Source organism: Balaenoptera acutorostrata, chromosome 15 (genome assembly GCF_949987535.1).
Source record: "Balaenoptera acutorostrata chromosome 15, mBalAcu1.1, whole genome shotgun sequence".
Classification (NCBI taxonomy): Eukaryota; Metazoa; Chordata; class Mammalia; order Artiodactyla; family Balaenopteridae; genus Balaenoptera; species Balaenoptera acutorostrata.
In genome coordinates this window covers 64529838-64545126 of record NC_080078.1, presented here as the reverse complement: position 1 = coordinate 64545126, position 15289 = coordinate 64529838, and the positions used below count along the sequence as shown (strand labels likewise).

The 15289-nt window shown below is 45.4% G+C and overlaps 1 protein-coding gene across 1 annotated transcript in view; it reads right to left on the bottom strand.

The window, feature by feature from the left end:
- Positions 1 to 15289, bottom strand: part of CHMP4B (charged multivesicular body protein 4B) — a 46766-nt gene that overhangs the window by 6204 nt on the left and 25273 nt on the right. The window lies entirely within an intron of this gene.

The following is a 15289-nucleotide window of genomic DNA, read 5'->3' as shown; positions in this document are numbered from 1 at the left end:
ACAGACGACAACTGTAAATTGTTATAATGTTTCTGAAAAGTAACATGGCAACACACAGCAACAGCCATAATATTGTTCCTGCCCTCTGACCCAGTAATTTCCTTCTGGAAATGTATTCAACAAAAGCAAAAAGCCCCATGCCTGAAGATGATAACTATAGCGCTCCCTATCATAGAAAGCACAGCACAAGTGAAATAAAGACAGAACTCCCTGTCAGGGACTAATCTAGAGTCTGACCATTTGGTCAAATCAATGCTATCATCACTCTCAGCCTCCTGGTGTGTTAAGGCTATAGGAGATAATCTTGTTTTAAGGTTCAGTCAGGGCAAGCAATTTGATCAAGATGAGTTGGTAGCAGAGCAAGGGCCAAACCACACCTCCCGAGTCAAAACCCAGGCTTCCCTTCCCTTACTATTTTAGTTCCCCTCTTTACACTGAAAAGCATCTTTAGCACACATCTTAGCTGGGCATCAAAGCCAGGAAGGAGGCTCTGCACAGAATCAAGCAGAAGGAATGGGCTGCCGGCACCTGCCTTGGCCTGGACAGCACTAGCCTCACATACATATGTAGACACTTATGCACCCATGCACTCGTGCCCCCCAGCTCCATACCAAAGCCCCCTCCTGCAGGCTGTAGGCAACAGTCAATCACCTCCCCAACAGGGCTGTGGTTTCTCCATATGTCACCTGAACAGGTCACGTACTCCTTCCACTAAAACTCCCTGTTAGCCTAGGATAGCACCCTGAGAATCATTTGTCAAGGGAATAGGGCCTTGGCTTGCATGTAAGCAGTCCATAGTTCCTTTAAAAGCAGCAGACAAGGGCTTCCCTGGTGGTGCAGTGGTTAAGAATCCGCCTGCCCTGAATGCAGGGGACACGGGTTCGAGCCCTGGGCTGGGAAGATCCCACATGCCACGGAGCAACGAAGCCTGTGTGCCACAACTACTGAGCCTGCACTCTAGAGCCCGTGCCCCGCAACAAGTGAAGCCACCGCAATGAGAAGCCCATGAAGCCCGTGCACCACAATGAAGAGTAGCCCCTGCTCACCATAACTAGAGAAAGCTCGCGCGCAGCAATTAAGACCTGATGCAGAAATAAATAAATAAATAAATTTAAAAATAAAAGCAGCAGACAAAAACCACCAGGAAAATTCCTCCAGCCAAAGGATAAAGCAGGCTAAAGAAACACTGCTAAAAATCTGAAGAACAATGAAATGTGCCTCATTAAAAGCTGAAAAACCATTCAACCTGCTATCTCCCTCATTCTGGTATGAATGGCCAGATGGCCTATGACTCCAAAAAATCCAACCTGCAGACACACCCAGGGGTCCCCGAGACCCTTTACTGAACATCTTCACCTTCTGCTAGTATTAAGCCATGCCTGCCAGGTAAGTACCTCACAACAGCGACCCTTTAAGGTAGAAATGACCACCCTTCTTAGCAGATGAGGAAACAGGTTCAGAGAGGTTCTGTAACTCAGGTTACCAGGTGGTAGGCAGCAGAGAGGGGATTAAGCCAGGTATGGAACTCCAAAGTCCATGGGCTGCCATGCTAACTGTTATGCCTCCCAATGAATGAAAAAGACAGGATCCTGCCCTGGAGGCACCATCCAGTGCAGCAGGGAGCGTCCAGGGAACTGTGGGATCACAGAAGAGGGAGTACATATCCAACCATGCCATTCCTTTGCTTAAGAACCCACAACAGCTCCCTCTGCCCACAGGACAAAGCCTCCACGTGGTTTAATGTGGCCTGCAAGGCCCCACGGGAGGCAAGGGACTGGGATTCTCACCACAAGCCTGGTTCCGGGAGCCCCAGCACCAGTTCCGAATCCCCTTGCCATTGACCGTCATGGCACAGGGAAGGCATCCGGGGAGAGTCCTGGTATGCAAATGCTCAGGGCCTGGGGCTGCTTCCTCCTGACTTCGCTGATACTGTGTTGCTTTTCCACAGAAACCGACTTAGTCACACCCTAATCAACAAGAGATTCTCAAGCCTTCTGAGGCCAATGTCCCACACTTACTCCTTTCCCAGGTCCTCCTCAGCCTCCCCTAACACCCACAGCATAGCCCAGCCTATAACAACTTGTTCACCAGTCAAGATTCAATAGGTGTTCTGAGTGCCAGCTGCATGATAAGCAAGCAGGGCGGCTGCTGCAGTCTTGCCCGCCTCCTCATTCAATCCTCCCGCATGGTCCAGGGGCACAGATCCCAGATCCACACCAACAAGACTGGGGATCAGAAAGGTGGAGTGGGGACTTCCCTGGTGGCGCAGTGGTTAAGAATCCGCCTGCCAATGCAGGGGACACAGGTTCGAGCCCTGGTCTAGGAAGATCCCACATGCCGCAGAGCAACTAAACCCGTGTGCCACAACTACTAAGCCTGTGCTCTAGAGTCCGAGAGCCACAACTAACTGAGCCCACGCGCCGCAACTACTGAAGCCCACATGCCTAGAGCCCATGCTCCGCAACAAGAGAAGCCACTGCAATGAGAAGCCCATGCACTGCAACGAAGAGTAGCCCCCGCTAGCCGCAACTAGAGAAAGCCCTCGAGCAGCAATCAAGACCCAACGCAGTCAAAAGTAAATACATAAAATAAACAAATTAAAAAAAAAAAAGAAAGGTGGAGTGGCTCATCCTGCTGTTATGAGAGGAGGGGAAGGCTCAACCACTAGTCTGTATAAATAAACCCCCAGGCCTCTGCTCTTCCCACATGGGCTCGGGATGATGGCAAGTGACACTGGGACAGTTCTCAAGAACGAACAACAAGATGACATTTGCCTTGCTTCTCAGTGGCCTGAGTGTAGCAGGAGCCTTGATTTTATACAGTTAGCTATGTTCTGATTTTTAAAACCATTCCTTGCCTGTTAACATCATAGGTTTAGAACAGCTTTAACTTTTGCTTGAGTACATTTTCAATTGGCAGTGACTCCTTGCATGCCAATCTGGCATTTCTCTGATCTACACCCCGCTGCTAAAATCCCCCAAGCAATAAATTATCTGGAAGCAAACACCCAAACATACCAGGGAGGTAAGCAAGAGTCCCCCATGAATGAAATAATGTTTATATTATTCATCTTTACAAACCATCATCCAGCACAATGACTGGTACACAGCAAGTGCTAAATATATATTAAACTGAATCTCCAATTTCACCTGTTTTTTTAAGTTTTTCATATACTCTGCAGGGCTCCTCATGTGGGGTACACCCATATTTTATCTCCTGTGTACCTCTTACTCAATGGAGAAAAGATAACATCTCATTGAAACACTGGCTAAAACAGTCATTGGGCAGCATTCTTTCCCTGCATTCGTCCTGGTCCATAAAACTGGAATTTTTGCAAGGGCCCACCCTTCCCCCTGTATGCTCGCCATGAGGTGTGCCCTGTCTGAGGGGAGGAAAAGGTTCTGAGTGAACAGCCTGGCCCTCCAGGGCTCCCCTTCCTGCCTGCAGGGTTCACATGGTCTCTTCCCCTCCTTGCAGTGAACTCTCCAGGACCGCTTCTGGCAGAGACAGTCCATTTGTTTACCCCAATCTAAATCCTGTGTGTATTTCTCAGCTAGTTGAGAACCCCAAAGTGAAAGGGTACGTGATTCGTTTCCCCCTTTCCATACATGGTTCATGAGTAGAGTAACCCTGAAATTAGACATGGGGTCAGCCTTTGGGCTGCGAGAATATGTGTAAACATATTCAGAGCCCTTGAACCACCCCGTATCTTACAAACATGTGGCACACTGGTGAAGTATAACTTAGGGCAAGCTAAATGCGTAAAAATGCCTCTCTTCCTGGAGACCATTCCACTTCAAGTAAACAGCCCCCATCCCTATCTTATTGCTGACCACAAAAATTTGCTTCTGTATATAGCCAAAGCCTAAAGGGCCAGACCCAATGTTTTTCAAAAATATGTGCTAGCTCTTAGTATCTTGCCTTACACTTCTCCAAATTCCTGATGGTTGGTTTAAAAAAACAAGAACTGAGTTCTCAATACAAGGTTTAAAAAAAATGTCATCATGTGAGGTGATGCATGTTAACTGAATGTATTTTGATAATCATTTCACAATATATACATACGTTAAATCATTACGCTGTACACCTAAAAATAATATAATGTTATATGTCAATTATATCTCAATAAAACTGGTGGGGGGAATGGAAAAAAAATAAAAACAAGTACTGGGTTAACAAGGAGTTCATCTAAACCAAATATTCAAAGAAGGTGTCCAAAGAAATCCCTTTTCTGCCAAAGAACCCGCCACCACCCCCCTACCCGCCAACCGCCCCCCCCCCCCCCCCCGCCGCTGTATCATTCATAAACACAATGCTTTAACAACTGAAATCTAACCCAGGCCAACAGAAGTTTAAAAGGTTGCTTTTAGATGGAAAAAAATAGTCCTTGGAATCTCCATATTTAATTACGCCTTTGCTGGTTCCAAGAGAGTAATTACAGCAGCAATTACAGAATCTAATAACCAGCTTTATTGGCTCTGAAAGCTGAAGCTAAAACAACTCCAACCATGTTGAAATAAACATTGGTCTCCAGACAGTTGCTTCATTAGAAACTCTAAACAGCTATTTGAAGAAAAAATACAGAAGAGATACCCTAAGAAGCAGAGAGACCAGTGGAAAAGACATTCACCCAGGACCAGAAACTCCTTCTGCAAGGCATCTGTTAGTGACTGGTACAGAAACCATTTTCAAAGAATGCATCAGTTCGGTACAACTAGGTAGGACATTCCTTTTTCCTCGGCAAAGGCAGACTTAAGACTTATCTTTGAAGAGTTGCTGAGGAGGGCAAGTTTGCCTGCCCTGATCTGGGGGCATTCAGAATAGAGGCCATCAGCCCAGGGCATCTCAACAGATGCGAAGATCTCATAACTGTACACTAACGACTAATACGTTGAGATTCAGGCATTGGGGAGAAGGAGGGTCCAGTAATATCCTCTCACTGAATGAATGAAGATGTCTAGAGTCCTTTCAAAGACTCAAGATTCTACATCTGAATTCATGCAGCAGAAGGTCCAAGGGCTGGGAGAGGAGGAGAGCGCTGGTTCTTTCCCACTCTCAGCATGAACTACATAGAAAACACAAACACACTCCAGGGGACACCTACCCACAAATGCAACGCTAAGTGAGAATTCGGAAGAACCTTCAGCAGCTTGGTCACGGCAGAGCTACTGGAGGGCAGGGAGCCGGTGAAGCTGAGGGAGCCCTGCTTTGCCCACCTCCAGCAATCAGTCAGATGCTCCTTGCTCACTGTGCCCATGAATAAAGCTCAGATGTTCAGTGTGCCCTCAGCCAGGAGAACCACACCTGGCCCTCAAGCCACTAGTCGCTTTGCTGGGGTCACCTGTCATCTGCCCTGTGTATGGGCAAGAAAAGACCTAAAGTCAAAACTACAAAGTTCACCACCAATGTCAAAGAAGCCCATCCTCCTACAGGGACGGTTATCAGTAAGCATCCCTGCACCACATGGCACTGGATGTCCTGCCAAACCCTGACCAAATGAGAGTTACATACTTGGCATCAAAGGCAGAGGGGGCTTGAAGGACTCTCGGAGATCCCGAAGTCCAACCCATCTCATTAGAAACTGAGAAAAAATGATGCCCAGAAAAGGTGACAAGGCCTGCAAGGATCCCGCAGTGAGTTAGAGGAAGAATCAGGACTAGAACCCAGGTCTGCAGCCCAGGGCTCTTTCTACCACCTCAACTCTGTTACCTACAAATTAAGTCACTATAAATAAATCAATAGTTCCCCCTGCATAAGGAAAATAGTCTCCTAATGCTCTTTCATCCAATCATAAACTCTGCCTTTTGCAAACCCCATTTAAAAGCTCCCGCTGGGATTTCCCTGGTGGTGCAGTGGTTAAGAATCCATCTGCCAATGCAGGGGACACGGGTTCGATCCCTGGTCCGGGAAGATCCCACATGCCGCGGAGCAACTAAGCCCGTGCACCACAACTACTGAGCCTGCGCTCTAGAGCCCATGAACCACAACTACTGAGCCCTCGGCACCACAACTACTGAAGCTCGTGCGCCTAGAGCCCCTGCTCCGCAAAAAGAGAAGCCACCACAATGAGAAGCCCCTGGACCGCAACAAAGAGTAGCCCCCGCTCACCACAACTAGAGAAAGCCCGCGCGCAGCAATGAAGACCCAACGCAGCCAAAAATAAATAAAAAAATAAAAATAAAATAAAATAAAAGCTCATGCTAACACATCAAAGAACCGGAAAGCGGGCTTCCCTGGTGGCACAGTGGTTAAGAATCCGCCTGCCAATGCAGGGCACACGGGTTCGAGCCCTGCTCCGGGAAGATCCCACATGCCGCGGAGCAACTAAGCCCGTGCGCCATAACTACTGAGCCTGCGCTCTAGAGCCCACGAGCCACAACTACTGAAGCCCGCGCACCGAGAGCCCGTGCTCTGCAACAAGAGAAGCCACTGCAATGAGAAGCCCGCGCACCGCAACGAAGAGTAGCCCCCACTCGCTGCAACTAGAGAAACGCCCACGCGCAGCAACAAAGACTCAACTCAGCCAAAAATAAATAAATAAATTTATTTAAAAAAAAAAAAAAAAAAAAAAAAAAAAGAACCGGAAAGCTACCTGATATGCTCTCCTAAGTCCCCATTTAGAAGAAAAAGAAAAACGAACGGAAAAGAGTTGCTGGTCTGCCTGGTTCCAAAGGACTCTCCCCAGAATGGGTGCTGCTGGTCCTGCCTGTAGTTTCAGAAGGCGGGGGCAGGACTGGGCTCTCATTTCTCTACCTTGTATAAAGGTGCCAGGAACCTACAGAAAGGTCTCCAAAACCAAAATGCCCAGACAGAGTCGATTTTGTGTTCATCGTCACTCAGTGTCCCAGGCTCACCTGTGGAAAAGAGGGTCTCATCCTGCCAAAGCCTTAGAATGCTGTCCCTGACACTGCTGTGTTTATTCCCCCACAGCTGGAGAGTTCAGGCTAGAGGTGCAGACAGCATTTTTCAGAGCAGCCTCCTTCTCTGTGTTGTATCTCCCAGTTCCCCTAATTTGCTCTCCATGGCCTGGAGCTAATACACTCCATTTAGCAATGATAAAAATAAGTACTTGTGTATGACCAGGAAAGCAGAGCCTGAAACCCTGGCTGACTTCATCAGCAAACACACAGGGAGTATAGTACTCCCTGCGAGGGAAAATTCTAGAGAGAAAGAAAAAAGCCCCTTAACTGTTTAACATGGACAGAGATGAAAGAAATAAGCCCCACTCAATTAACAATCTAACAAACTGCTTCAAAATCATTTAAACAGCAAACAGAAAGTATGTTCTGTAAAGAAAGGTAAAGGCAAGATAAGACACAGTCAAATAAGCTTAGGAAATGCAGGGTCACATCAAATTACAATGGTCATTTACGGAGTCCAGTTGTCCAGCTGTGAGTTTCAGCTGCACTATCAAGTGAACCCTAAGCAAATTACTTAACCTCACTAATCCTCAGGTAATAATAAAACCCACCTCATAGTTACTGTGAGGATTAAAATGAGACATGTATGTGAAGCTCCTGGCACTGGGCCAGACATGCATACGTGTTCAGTTCATGTTGGTCACTGGTATTACTACCTGCAGGACTTCTCAGAGCCTATTTTAGTAGAAAAAGAACCAATAGCACTACGACTCCCCGTGCCACCACCACCCCCAAAACTGCTTGGGAAAAAACAATTTAAAACCACCTTGATTATGTACCCAACACAAGCTCCATCAACCTCTGTCCTGGTTGACTCGTACCAGCACTGGGGCACAGAGAAAAGAGCACAGGGCTTGGTGTCAGAATCCTGGCCCTGGGTCACACTGGCCTGGGGTAAATTATTTCACCTCTTCATCAAATGGAAAATGGGAGTGATATAGCTACCCCAAGGACAGGTGAGAAAGATAATATCTGAAAATACTCGATAAACGTGAGTATTTTCCTTTTCTGCCTCTCTCTTTCCTTGCCCGTGTCTGACATTCTCTCTGAGGAGCTCTGTATCTTCCTGTCCCTCCCCCAGCCCAGCGTGTCCCTCCAAGAAAGAGTATACAGCTGAGGCACAGTGGAGAGAAATATATAACAGCAGCTAACACCTATGGGGGGCTTCTTGGATGCCAGGCACCATGGCTTGTGCTTTATGTGCTCACTGGTCCCCCCAAAAAATCCTACCCTACGTGGTAGGTACTGCAGTGTCCCATCTCAAGATGGGGAAATTGAGGTTCAAAGAGTTTATCGCCTGCCCAAGTCATACAGTTAAGCAGTGGCAAGCATGGGATCAGTGCCAGGCTGCCTACCTGTAAAGGGCATGTTCTTGCTCCATGAAGGAACGTCTACCCTGCACCAGCTGGCCTGCTTCTGCCTGAGTCTGGGCTTCTGAGAGCCTCTGTGCTTCCCCACCCAACAGATTCTACAGGCCAGCAGTCTAGCACCAAAGGCATCTAAGGGGCAGCTCAGTCTGCCCAGAAACTCTCAAGTAATCGGTAATCCATGAGAGTAGGCAGTAAAAGCCTCTGACTAACAACAACAACAACAAAATTCTAGTGGATTTTAAATTGGTTAGACGTACACGTGATAAAATCCAACCATTTAATCAACCCCTCTGCATTTGGGATGACAATTCTACATAGTTAGGGAGTTTGTAGGGAGGCTTTTGTTCTTGTTTTAAAGAATAAATGTCTTCTTTCCTCGTGCTTGCCCTATCTCTTCCCTAGACCACAAGCTTCTTAAGGTTCTCAAGAGCCGAACAGCACTGAGATAGGGAAGGGGGGGCATTCCAGAAAGTCCAGCGTTGCCCTGTCATTTCTTCTGAGGCCAGTGGGCTGGGCCCTCTGTCCTCTCTCCCCGTAATGGCCTCCAGATCTTTTCCAAGACCTAAAATGACCTCCCCACTGTATTCTAGAAGACCCAGAGACCACAGCTACAAGAACTTGGTAAGGTTTCTCAAACTCCTGTCACTTGTCCACCCTTTTTCTGCGTTAACCCCAACTGGAATGCCTAGAACTCTAAAACCAAAGGGTCCAGGGCTTGTTTAAGGGACAGCGAGTCTGGGACCTCCTCTGGGACCCCTGCTGTGACTACATTTGGAGAGAGGTGGCAGTGACCCAGAGTAAACAGCAGATGATTCCAGAGTGGGCCAGTGGGAGTGGCCTGGGCCATAAGGAGGAAAAGAAAATGGCCAAGGGGAGTCAGGCTCTCCCAGGGGAATGCTGCAAAGGCCTGTGTGCCTGCATCTTCTTGTCCCCGAAAGGGCAGATGATGGCTTCCCACGGCTCTGCTGCAGCTGGGTTCAATTTGGGCAGGAAGAGGAGGTGTTCCACTTCCTGGAAACAGCAGGCATCCAGGAAGTACCTCCTTGTGATAAGGGTAACTCGAGGCCAGGCTGGGGAACTAGGATCCCAGGAAGGAAAGTGATCTGCCCTTGGTTTCTGAGGGCCACAGTCAGATAGCCTATGTTCTGGGATCTAAGGCAAGGTTCTTTCCTGTATGGCAACCAGGTCACAGAATTTTGTTTAAACAGCTATCAGAGACTAAAACTGCGCACCCATACAGTCCACAGATTTGTCTTAGTTGTCCCACGTCTTAATGCATAAATTTGATTTGAATGCACATTTCACACAAAAATCCAGATTTTGGGCTTCCTTTTGAAAATGCAGATTTTCCGGCAACACTGAGCCCACACTGCTGTCTGGCAACAATCGAGTGGAGCTAAGTAGCAGCAGTGCTTTTTGAAGGGGCACATACTCTCCAATTCACCTCCACACCCACCACTACCCACCACCTCACACCTGACCACCCCGCAACATCTTAGTTCTGGAAGACAACCCCTTGCCTTCAGGCAGTTAAGGTCATGCCCAATTTAAAGACAGGCAATGGAAGCCCCAAACGTTCAACAACTTGCTCAAGGTCACATGGTTAGAGGTAATGGCCAAGGAAGAATCCAAGCCAGGTGCCCTGACCCTGGACAATGCTCCTTCCACTACTTCTAGGGAGACCTCTGACTAGACAGAACCTGCAACCCAGGTCCTGTGCTCCTGGATTCGGCTTCTAGATCTAACTCTGCCAAGACCAAATTACATCACTTAGCAAGGCCCCTCATTTCTTAGGGCTTCAGACTCGTCATCAAGGATATGAGAAGAGTGTATCATTTCCCTCCTAAGGTCTTCCTCCAGCTCTAACAATATGTGAACCTATACAGTTCTAAGATTTCCAGTGATTGGTTGAAACAAACACAAAAGGTTGTTTCTGATTGACCCTGTGTGATCCGAAAATGTAATTAACATCAATACATTTCCCGAGTATTTCACATAATCAAGTTTTTCCTGTCCAATGAAATTAGTAGTATCTCTTTTTCACAAACTGAGTTAGAAAAATCAGAGATCACTTCCAGCCTCTGAACTCTGCAGCTCTAGCTGGGTGGAGGAAGTAACACTCAGATCAAACATTAGCCACAAATATCAATTACAAATGTCATTCAGGGAGAAGAGGTAACTGCAGTTAGACTGCAGGCCCCAATGCCCTCATCCTCCATCTCTTTATAAGTTCTAGGACTGCTGACATCCTCTCTCGGAAATTCCTCTCTTCTGCCAGCCTCTGGGGAGACACCCTTAGCCACAGGTTCCCCAGCCTCTACAACGATTTCTTCTTGGCTTTTTTTTTTTCTTCTAGATTCTTTCCCTCCTCTTCTCAATTCCTAATAGTTGCCTGGAGCTCAAATCTTGGCCCTGCATTCTTTTTTCATATACTAACCTGAGCTAACACCTGTTCAGAGCCTTGTATTTTATTCCTTCATTTAATCCTCACAGTAAGGAATTAGTCTTTTTAGCCCATTTATGGATGAGGAGACTGGAGGCTGGAGAGATTAAGTAACTTGCTAAAGTCTCAAAGCTTGTGAATAACTGGCAGACTCAAATCCACACTCCTGCTTCTAGCCAAGAAGAATGGTAGGGAATGGATCTACCTCCCCACCTAAAAGAAATGAAACAATGGTTTTCAAGACACTGGACATCAGGCAAAAAAGGACAGCAATTCTGGGAGATGAGAAATAAACAAGGTGGGGCTTCCCTGGTGGTGCAGTGGTTAAGAATCCGCCTGCCAGTGCAGGGGACACGGGTTCGAGCCCTGGTCCGGGAAGATCCCACGTGCTGCAGAGCAACTAAGCCCGTGCGCCACAACTATTAAGCCTGTGTTCTAGAACCCACGAGCCACAACTCCTGAAGCCCGGGCACCTAGAACCTGTGCTGTACAACAAGAGAAGCCACCGCAATGAGAAGCCCACACACCGCAACGAAGAGTAGCCCCCGCTCACCACAACTAGAGAACGCCCACGCAGCCAACTTCTTGGGGAAGACCCAATGCTGCCAAAAACAAATAAATAAATAAATTTATTTAAAAAAAGAAAAAAAAGAAATAAACAAAGTGAGCCCTTCAATTGCCCCAGTTTATTGCTTTGAGTTTCCAGACTTCAGTGCAAGGAGAGAAAACCTAGGCAGAACCTGGCAGACTTCCTGAGTTGAAGAGATAAGAGTTGAAAGTCTGGGGAGACCAAAACTGCTAGAGTTCACAGGAGAGAGTACCAGAGAGGAGAGAGCTGCAGAGAGAGAGCAAACTCTAGAGATCTGCAGAGGGTCCCCCATCAAGTATTCAGTAGAATACTTATCAGTACGTGTGTATGAAGAAACTACCTGTGGCCAGGGAAAGAACCACTTGAAAGGATTAGAGAAAACAGTACCAGGTAGGTGTTCACATGGGGCTAGATATAGTGCCTGCTCCTTAGCCATACTGGAAAAGTCGTAATTCACAGGACTTTGGGTAGAGTATTCAGAAGGGTCTTGTCTCAACAGCAGGAAATAACTAGCCTTATACAAGATAAACATTGCTGTGGGCCCACCTAACAAATCTTAAAAGCAAGACCCAAAAGGACAAACTGTTACCAAGGAAACTATGCCCAAACAAAGCTTGAGAAAATTTATAGGAATACAGAAATATCCAATACCCAACAAGGTAAAATTTACAATATTTGACATTGAATCAAAAGTTACCTGCAAAGCAGCAGATGAACACTATCCATAATGCAGAGAAAAATCAATCAATTGCAAGTAGCCTAGAACTAATACCGATGTCAGAGTTAGCAAAGACTAAAGTTAAGGAGACCTACAGAAGATATATTTTTTAAAAAGATTCAAATTGGCTTCCAGACATTAAAATTATTGGATGGGATTAACAGCATAATAGAACTGCAGAAGAAAAGATTTGTAAACTTGAAGACATAGCAATAGAAACTATCCAAAAATGAAACATAGGAAAAAATTATTTATTTATTTATTTATTTATGGCCGTGTTGGGTCTTCATTGCTGCTCATGGGCTTTCTCTAGTTGCGGAGAGTGGGGGCTACTCTTCACTGCAATGTGCGGGCTTCTCATTGCAGTGGCTTCTCTTGTTGTGGAGCACGGGATCTAGGCATGCAGGCTTCAGTAGTTGTGGCATGCGGGCTCAGCAGTTGTGGCTCGGGGGCTCCAGAGTGCAGGCTCAGTAGTTGTGGTGCACAGGCTAGTTGCTCCGCAGCACATGCGATCTTCCCAGACCAGGGATCGAGCCCGTGTCCCCTGCATTGGCAGGTGGATTCTTAACCTCTGCGCCACCAGGGAAGTCCCGAAAAAAAATAATTTTAAAAATGAAAAGAGCTCAGTGAGCTGTGGGATGGCTGCAAGCAGCCTCTGTAAGTGTAACTGGAGTCCCCAAAGGAGAAGAGTAAATTAAAAAATATTTCAAGAAATAATAGCCAAAATTTTTCCAATTTGATAAAACCCAAAAACCCACAGACCCAAGAAGCTCAACAAACCCTGAGCATGAGAAAACTATACCAAAGCACATCATAATAAAACTGCTCAAGGGACTTCCTGGTCCTTCCTTCCTGAGCAACTAAGCCCGTGAGCCACAACTACTGAACCCACGTGCCACAACTACTGAAGCCACGCTCCTGGAGCCTGTGCTCCACAACAAGAGAAGACACCACAATGAGAAGCCTGCGCTCCGCAAAGAAGAGGAGCTCCTGCTGCCACATCTAGAGAAAGCCTGTGCGCAGCAACGAAGACCCAACACAGCCAAAAATACATAAATAAATATATTTATTTTTAAAAATAAAATATAAAGTAAAAAGATCCAACTATATGGTGCCTACAAGGAATATACTTCAACTATAAAGACAAACAGGCTAAAACTAAAAGGATGGAAAAAGATACACCTTGGTTACACTACTAAAAAGAAAGTTCAAGTGGCTATATTAATATATCAGACAAGCAAATAATATTTCCAGGGACAAAAAAGGTCATTTTATAACGATAAAGGATCCATTTATCAGGAGGATATAACAACTGTAAATGTTTACATACCTAATAACAGAGTTTTAAAATACATGAAGCAAAAATGGATAGAACTGCCAGGAGAAATAGACAAATCCACAATCACCATTTCGGTCAGATTTCAATACCCCTCTTCAACAACTGATAGAATGAGTAGACAGGAAATCAGTAAGGATATTGAAGGCTTGAACAACATAAAATTAACAAACTTGACCTAACTGACATTTGTAAAACACTCCACTACAAACAGCAGAATACTCATTCTGTTCATGTGTATAACAAAACATTTACCAAGATGGATCAAATTTTGGGCCATAATACAAGTCTCAATAAATTTAAAAGGATTTAAGTCACACAAAATATGTTATCTGACCACAATAAAATTAAATGAGAAATCATAAAAAGAAGATCTCTGGAAAATCCCCAAGTATTTGGAAACTAAATAACATACTGCCAAATAACCCATGGGTCCAAAAAGAAATAAAACGAGAAATTACAAAGTATTTTGAACTGAATGAAAATGAAAACACAACATATCAAGATTTGTGGGATGCCATTAAAGCACAAAGGGAAAATTTTATAGCACTAAATGCCTATAATAGAAAAGAAGAAAGACTTCAAATCAGTGACTTTAGCTTCCACCTAAAGAAACCGGAAAAAGAAGAACAAATGAAAACCCGAAGAAAGGGAATGAAGATCAAGTGAAAATCAATAAAATAGAAAATAGATAGATGTTAACTACATTTATTATAGTGATCATTTATTGGATCACCACTTATTGTGGTGATCATATATACACACTAATCAGTACGCTGTACACCTAAAACTAATACAATGTTATATGTCAATTATATCGCAATAAAAATTAAATAAATAAAATAGAAAACAGAAACAATAGAGGTCAATGAATCAAAAATCTGGCTCTTTGAGAAGATGAATAAAATTGAACTTCTAGCCAGACTGATCAGAAAAAAAAAAAAAATTACTACTATCAGGAATGATAGGTGTAACATCACTACAGATTCCACAGATACTAAAAGGAAAAGAAGGGAATATTACAAACAACTTCATGCCAATATTCTGACAACTTACAATGACAAATACCTTGTACAACCCAAATCCATGCTCCTTCTACTATATGAGGAATTACACTTTGCTCATGACACTTTGCTACAAAAGCAGGGACAAAAATGATACAGCCCCAAGGCTGAAGGCGCTCACAAACCAGCAGACAGATGGACAATGCAATACGATGAGAGGTAAGCACAGGGAACTGTGGGTGCCCCAAAGAGGAGAACCTAACGTTTGGAGTTATTACACGTTTTAAAGAATGATAAGAGATAGCCAAGAGGGACCTATCCCAGGCAGGAAGAACAGAGGGCAGGAGAGAATGAGGGAGGGAGGAAGTAGAAAAGCCCAAGAGAGAAAGGCAAGAACAGGCTTTATGTCTTGTTAATATCCCAGAGTTAGAGGGAAGCCAGTGAAAAATTTGAAGCAGGCCAGGAGCGTGATCAGATCTGCCCTTCACAAAGCCCCCTGGCTGCTGTGGAGAAAAAGGACTGGCAACCCACTACAATAACCCAGAGGGTCTGGATTTAAGGGCCTAAACTAAGGCCACAGCAGAGGGGCTGACCAGGGGAGGATGAACTTGAGAGATACCAGGAGGGAAGACTCCATGGGCCTATATCGCTTGTTTGACTGTACAGGGGAAGGAAATGGAGGAGTCAGGAATGACTTCCAGGCTCCCAGCAGGGGCAATCAGGTGACTGAGATACCATTTCTCAGAGAAACTAGTGACTCAGGGGAGAGAAGATGAGGCAGGAAGGGAAAGACCATTCTCAGCAGGTCTTTCTGTGGAGATATGAACTTCAAAATTCAAATTAGTGCCTGAAATTTGAATTAACGTCCTCTAAATCCATACGACGAAGACAAAGAAGTTCAAGGACTTC